The sequence below is a fragment of the Pagrus major genome, chromosome 16 (genome assembly GCF_040436345.1).
Source record: "Pagrus major chromosome 16, Pma_NU_1.0".
In the NCBI taxonomy this organism is placed as follows: Eukaryota; Metazoa; Chordata; class Actinopteri; order Spariformes; family Sparidae; genus Pagrus; species Pagrus major.
This window is the reverse complement of record NC_133230.1, coordinates 27,242,042-27,250,304: the sequence shown is the minus strand read 5'-3', so window position 1 is coordinate 27,250,304 and position 8,263 is coordinate 27,242,042.

Below are 8,263 nucleotides of genomic sequence, written 5' to 3'. Positions count from 1 at the left end.
GGAAGTCAGCCGATGGATATCTACATGGTGAAGACACACTAGCGAGCATAGCAACGCTGTGAGAGTTTCTGAGCCACAGAAAACCACAGAGGAGCAGAAGGGGAGACTCACTCGGTAGCTAGGTGGAGGAAAAGCTTTGCTGGACAGCTGCAGGCAACACAGTATCTGCAGAAGGATCAGATAATCTCAAAGCCAGGGACAGAAGGCAGGTTAGTTTACCGTAGATCAGGCAAGACGGGTTGGTCAGAGACAGGCAGGGTCGGCAACAGGGAATCAGTCCAAGGAGAAGTGCTGGAGAGTCTTGCATAGTAGGCGAAGAACAATCTTGCAATGATTGTCTGTGAGGCTGGAGTATATATACCGGGTTGATAGTGACGAGGCTCAGCTGTGTGCTGAGGTGAGTTGGAGCTAGCTGATTAGGTGAGAGAGCCAGGTGACAGGGCTGGCAGAAGTAAGCTGGTGACCAGTTAGCCAAACTGTGACACAATATATAATGTATCCTGACCAGCTCTTCACTCCTCTTTTGATGATTTAGTCATCAATGTCTATAATTATATGATAGCTATCTCTGATATTTGAAGAACCAGCTAAACCCTACATTATTTTATCCATACAAAAACCATAAAGTAAGACTGCAAAAAGCTGCATATAAATGGGGCTATACATCTGGCTATATGTTTCTGTTTATTAAAAACATCTCCGTCCCTCACAAAGCAATTACCAATGGTCAACAAGATTACTTCCCTAAGCTGGTAGAGCAAAATTAGTAGAATCCTCCTGTTTTCCTCTTAGTTACCGCTCAAAATCCCACTATGAGAGCATTTTAACCTTAAATGAAATGTGTCGGTAACGTTAGACAGGTGTTTTGTCTGCATAAATGTAGATGGCTGTGATTGTGAAATGACACTTATGTAACTTGTACACATCTAAAGCCCTGTTCACACATTGCTTTATTATTGGCTCATTTTTAGTAGTTTACCTCTTCTGCCTGTGTCATGCAGCATAAGTTTTCTTGACAGCATAATACTCAAATAATGTGACCAAATCTAAAAGATGATCTCTGGATAAACCTTGGTCTTAATGAATCTGCATGCTGAGGCAAGATGAGCATACTGATTTTGCACCTAAAATGCAATCAAACATTCATTATAATTTCCTCCGTGATAACAACCTCGATTATTTGCAGGACTTTTACAGATTACAGCCATGGAAGGTTTGTTTGAGGTTAAGAGCACAAAGGATCTCTGCAGTTCTATTGAATCACATTAGGAACGAGAGAAGGCAAGTTTAAATATACTTTAAGCCTGTGATGTGTCAAGATACAGCTGATGGTGTATGAAGAAATGTTATGGTGGGAATGAGTCAAATACTCTGAATGGGACTGAAAAGTTGAATAAATCTCAAAATGTATCAAAGATGGGGTACATTAATTAAATTGAGTTTCTGGCTTTAATTATGAATTAGCAGATAATAGTTAAATGTAGTATAAAATGTTGGGAAAGTGGTAAAAAAAAATAAGATACAAAATATAGTGTGTGTGTGTGTGTGTGTGTGTGTGTGTGTGTGTGTGTGTGTGTGTTTGTGTGTGTGTGTGTGTGTGTTTGTGTGCGTGTGTGTGTGTGTGCGTGTGTGTGTGTGTGTGTGTGTGTGTGTGTGTGTGTGTGTGTGTGTGTGTGTGCACGCTTACGTGTGCATGTCTGACAGTGTTGGTAGGTGTGTGATAAAGTACATGCAGTAGGTGTAGATGTGTGCATACGTGTGTAGGTATGGATATATACTGTATGTGTATGTATGTACGAATCTGTGTCATCTAACTCATACCTTTTAATTGTTTGTTTATTTTCGTCTCACTGTTTTTTTTTCTCTCAGACTGAATTACTTACTCAAAAAATGCATGCAGTACCCTCAAAAATAAGAAACAGTGATCTTAATATGTTTGCAAACCCGCTTTCTCGCTAGATAGGTTATTCTATCTAGCGAGGCTCTATATGATTTTATGGTATATGCTGATCACATCTATCCTTTATCACCACTTGGTTTTGTGTATATATTGGGTCCTAAACATTTTGTCATAACGTCACACCAGAATCAGCCAGTTTCAACTGCAGGTACTGATGGAGAGTTCTTGTTTGTTAGTTAACAGTTTATGGTAAAAGTATTTTTTCTCATTGTTATCTCATTTTACTTTGAAAAAGTGGAGGGAACAAAATCGACCATTTCAGAAAGTGCTGGGGAGCATCCCCAGCTAAATGACACCTCATATTTCTAAAGCAAAACTGAAATAATTCAACACTGACAACTACTGTACATAATTAAATGAGCAACCAGCCTCTTCACAATAGCCACATAATTTATCTGTATTTAATTGTTATACACTTGTTACAGTGTTGATGATTGTAATTACAGTCAGCAGCAGAGTACTGCCATGGAGGAAATGTATAAGTGTGTTCACACAGAAATAAAAGAAACATGCTCTACATTATCAAATCAGTCAAATAATCAAAGTGTGCACAGTCTTGATAGCCTTCCTACAAACCCATATGAGATGTTTATTCAAAAAGCTGCGTAACTATCAGGCAGATGTAAATATTCTAACAACTTATCAAGCTGACACATATTTACTTTTGAAAAGTCATGTGTTCAATTTTCCATGGAGAGAGCAAATTAGTTTCAGGGATTTGACTGATTGCATGAATAGCATGTGTAACTAATCACATCAACTGTGACGTTTCTACAGATCTTTGAAAGGTCACTACATTTGTGTTTCCTCAAAATGTTTTTAATATGACAGAGTTTCAGTCCCTGAGTTTCATAAAATTATTTTTTGAGAAAAGTAAATGAGATAAGCATTAATTTACCTACTTATTTATGTTCCCATTGAATTTTTGAATTTTTCCATTTTGATTATTAATTCACTAATTTTTAAATGTATTGATTTATTTACCCCTTTATTTATTCTAACTGACACACACACACACACACACACACACACACACACACACACACACACACACACACACACACACACAATAACAGATACATTAGCAAACCTCGACTCTATTATGGCTGTTGCACAATACTCTCAGATTGATAACATTATTATTATTTGTAGTAGTACTGCTATACTGTATGTGTTTATAAATATGTATTTAAAACACAGTAGTTTTCTTATATTATGGAATTATGATTATACATTACATTAAAGTTGTATATGTATAGGTTATTGTGTAAGTGTATGTTTATAAGTAGCTGTACATATTGTTTGTTTTATTTTATAATACTTCAGTTCTTATATTTATATAAATATATGGGGCTACTGTAGCTCAGGAGGTGGAGCGGGTCGTCCAGTAATTGGAAGGAATCTGAGGAATCGAACCAGGTTGCTGGAGGATTCCCCGGATCCTCCAGTTGCACATCAAAGTTTCCTTGAGCAAGATACTGAACCCAAAATTACTCCTGATGAGCAGGTTGGCACCTTGCATGGCAGCCTCTGCCATCAGTGTATGAATGTCTGTGTGAATGGTTGAATGTTACCATTTAAAGGTTCCATGTACATGTAGCAGGACGTTACAACTGATATTTCATTGTACAACCCTGTGCTGTAAAAGTGGCAATAAATACTTATCCTAGTATTCATTTAGATTGGCTCTTAAGTCAAAATTCCACTTTAGTAACTCACTGACTTGCACTGTTAGATTCATTACTTGTGCACATCAAATGTGCAGCTTATCTTATCTTAGTCCAGCGCTTGAATCCTTCTTAGTTTCTGTGGCTCTGTGCAAAATGATGGCAAAATGTGTTGTCCCATAGCAGGTTTATCTGGACCTGTAAGTAGCCAAGTGGATCATCAATTATAGATTTATTGGCATTGGCTGAGACTTCCTCTTTTGTTCTCATGTAACTACATTACTACAACCCATAATTGTTTTATAAGTGCCCCATAATTACACAATAATTGGACCAGAATTAGCCCTTTACTCTACGAAGACTGTAATCTAAAGGCTTGCTGAGTGAGACTGCCTCCTGTATCACCTCATACTGCATTGCAACAGCAATAATGCAATAAACTGCATAATTGACAAGCCATATTTTTTTAGATCCGGAGTCAGGAGCAGGAAGTTATATCAGGAACACTTTAACACAGTGTTCATACAGAGGGAGGAGCAGGAGGAGAGGAGGCAGATGGAGGCAAAGTAGGAGCAGAAGGAGGAGTAGTGGGGGGGCAGGAGGACAGGAGGAGCAGCAGCTGGTGTTATCTGCTCATGTGGGTGACACCTCTGGGTGTCCCGCAGGGATATGGAGGAGAGAATGGAAGGAGTGCGGGGGGCATGTTATACTGTAAGATAGAATGCACAATACACACTGGAATCATACAATGAACTGTATGTCACAGAAATAAGAAATTAAGACTTAATGGCAGAGAATATGACACTAGGCTTTAAGAATGTTCACCAAAATAAGGAGAAATTCACCATGTTTTATGTGGATATCCCAACCAGTGTTGGTGGTAAATGTAGCTAATTGGGGCAATACAATTCCCAGTACATGGTGTCTTGACAGAGAAAGTTGGGTTATTTGAGTTTTTCTGCTTGTACAGCCTGTCTGCATGTACCAGGATGCATTGCATGCAACCTCCTGACGCTCCACCCCCTAATACTTTGAAACCTGCCCAGCATGTGGAGGTGGGCATTTCAAACGGGGCTGTGTACAGAAAGGCATCTGAAATAAAGTTAGCTATTGTTTTTGTATATGTTTTTGATCTTAGTCTAGTCCTGCAGGTAGAACATTCATAGACTTGTGTAGGCTATTTAATGAGAAAAAATAGCAGTTGTAGTAGTAGTTTCCCTACCGGTTAATGGACCAACTGGCTGTCGCAGCTGCAGTGTCTCTGGGCTTGTTAGGTGAAACAGAGAGGCCGGGTGGCAGAGCTGCAGCTGGGCAGCCCAGCAGCAGGTCTGAGTGTTACGACAGCTATTACACCACAGAAACAGACACTACCATAGCTATTGTGCGAGTTAACAATTTTAAAATTAAAAATGAGGTGAAGTGATCTGCACAAAAAGTGATCCCCACAAAAACTTCCTGTTTGCTGTGTGTTTTGGTGCTTGGATTATTGACTATTTTTGGGTTTTCGACAACTGAGTTTTGGATGACGGACATTGGACAATCTGCTGAGACCACCGGTTTGACCTTTGCCTGATTTAAGACTATGATTTTTGGACTGAAACTGCACAAGTTAGTGGCCAGCAAGCTAACTAGCGGCTGAGCTAACAGCTGACTAAGCTAACAGCTGTTGAGGCAAAAACATCTAACAATACTGATGGGGCCAAAGAGGAACCAGACAGCCGAGGAAGTCGATGAAATTAAAAAGTCCTTAGATTGTCTGGCAGAGGAGGTCTCTGCTGTAAGACTGCAGCAGAGGAGTATCCTGGACCTGGTGCAGGAGGTAAAGTTGCTGAGACTACAGAGTGCAGAGAAAGACAGGTGACTCGCCTACCTGGAGATTAGAGTGGATGACTTGGAGCTGTATACCAGGATAAATAACATGATTGTTACCAGGCTCCAAACTAAACCCCGGTCAGGCGGTGACTGCTGACAACGGAGAAACGGATGCCGACTCAACAGAACAACAGGTGCCTTCCTTCACTCCAGGGGGATTAAAGTAGACTGCTAGAACATCAGGGCATGTCACCCTCTGCCCCGAAAAAATACCAACAATAAACCAGCCATTATAGTAAGGTTTGTCAACAGAAAAGATAAAACTGCTCCGTTAAAACAAGGAAGGAAACAAGGAATAAATACAAAAAATATAAGAATAAGTTAACTAATATTTTAAGGAGATGTTATCTGCAGTATTTTATTGATAATGATAATGAAAATCATAATATGGACGATGTGGTAAATAGCTTTAATACATTTTTTGCGAGTGTTGGACCAGACTTGGCGGAAAAAATCCCTGATCAGCCGGTGACAACTGAAGAAGTTAATGACAATATAGAAATGAATCCCAGATCTATGTTTCTGGATGAGAGAGAAATTGGAGATATTGTTAATAAATGTAAAAACAAGATTCCTACTGACTTTGATGAAATAGAAATTAAGTAGGGAAAACGGTTATTGATGGGATGGCAAAACCACTAACATACATGTGCAGCTTGTCATTCCAAACTGGTAAATGTCCAAACAATGAAAATAGCTTAAGTCATGGTCATCACCGCTGTGCAAAACTGAGAACAGACACTACTTCACAAATCACACACCTGTTTCTTTACTTCCACAATTCTCCAAAATTCTGGAAAAAGTTTTTAATGACAGACTGGCCAAATTTATTGATAAACACAAATTACTTACCGACAGTCAATAAGGATTTAGACCAATCAATTCATCATTGACATTAATTGAATTAATTGAGGAAATCACAAACACACAGAAAATAGCATGCTGTTGGGGTACTTCTGGACCTCCAAAAAGCATTTGACACAATCTATCATGAAATACTGATTAACAAACTGGAACGATATGGCATCAGGAGCATAGTATTGAACTGGGTAAGATGTCATCTAAGTGGCAGGCAACAATTTCAGAATCAGAAATCAGATATTCCTTTATTAGTCCCGCAAACAGGGACATTTGTGTGTCACAGCAGCCAAAGGACAGTTCAATATAACAATAAACAATTCACACACTTGGGGTGTATCAGTCTACCGCTGAAGGAGCTGCCCAGTGCTGTGAACGTGTTTGGACATTGCTTGTGGCGTCCCTCAGGGGTCAGTGTCGGGTCCCAAACTGTTTATTCTGTACATTAATGACATATGCAAAGTATCCAAAATATTGAAGCTGGTATTATTTGCTGATGATACAAATATTTTTTTGTTTAGAATCTACAACAATTATAAGAGGTGATCACTACAGAAATGGAAAAAATAAAAAAGTGTTTCGATAGAAATAAATTATCATTAAATTTGAATAAAACGAAAATCATTTCATTTGGTAATTATAAAGGAAATACTCAAGTACAGATACAAATAGAGGGTGTCAACATTGAAATCATTAATGAGAAAAAATTCCTTGGGGTGACAATAGATGACTCTCACATAAATCATGTACAATCCAAACTGTCAAGAAGCATTCAGTACTTTTTTATTTAATTATTTATTTATTGTTGGTTGCAGCAAGGAAAGTGGGTATATATATGTATATATATATATATATATATATATATATATATATATATATATGTGTGTGTGTGTGTGTGTGTGTGTGTGTGTGTGTGTGTGTGTGTGTGTAAATATGTATATTGAGGAGGTAGGTGGATGCTGGAGAATACATAGTAACATATAATTAATTATTGGAATAGTACATGTTTATAGAACACAAAAGAAAATCAATATATAAGCTGTAATACATAAGATAATGGTTGATAAAATAAATTATATTTTGCAGGACATATTTGGTTATACATTATATATATTTGTGTGTGTGTGTATCGTAACTTTTAATTACCTATTTTTATTTTTTTTATGTATTCATAAGTAATGACTAAATAAGGAGGCCTAGGCTGAATTACTAGCTAAAGATGAATGCAGAGGGGGTGGGATTGGATAAATTTACACTTCTTCTCACTCCTTTTCGAACATGTCATTAGAATTGCCTGTTTTCATATGCACTACTCTTTTGTTGTTTTGCTTGTTTATGAGAAAAAAAATGTACATGTTCGAAATGAAGATTTCAATCAATAAATCAATCATTCAATCAATCAATCAATCCATTTCCCCTTGTTATCCACCTTCACAGTTGCCAAGGCTGTGGTTTTTCAGGGATTCTTTTAGGATAAAGAATATGCCTCTATATTGTGAAATGAATGCATGCAAAGTACTGATATAGCACATTTAAAACAGATTCATTACTTATTGTATAGTTGTATTGCAGTAATGATTTATGATTTTTTACAAAATATATCACTGTGCACCTGGATGCGTATGTGGATGTGTATTGTTTGTTCATTTTTCAATGTGATTACTGAATTAGCCTATTTCTGTGTACAATTAATGTAACTTGAAAGTTGATAAATAAAGATTGGATAGCATTGGATGGCAGTGTGTGATTGCCTGTCGTTGCACAGCATTTTCTTCAATTTTTGAATTTGAATTCTTTTTTTCAATTCAATTCAAGTCAAAGGGGCTTGCCAAAGCATGAAAGTATAATTTATCCAAACATTTGGACAGTCTACCATACCAACAGCAATATGAACATCAAAAAATAT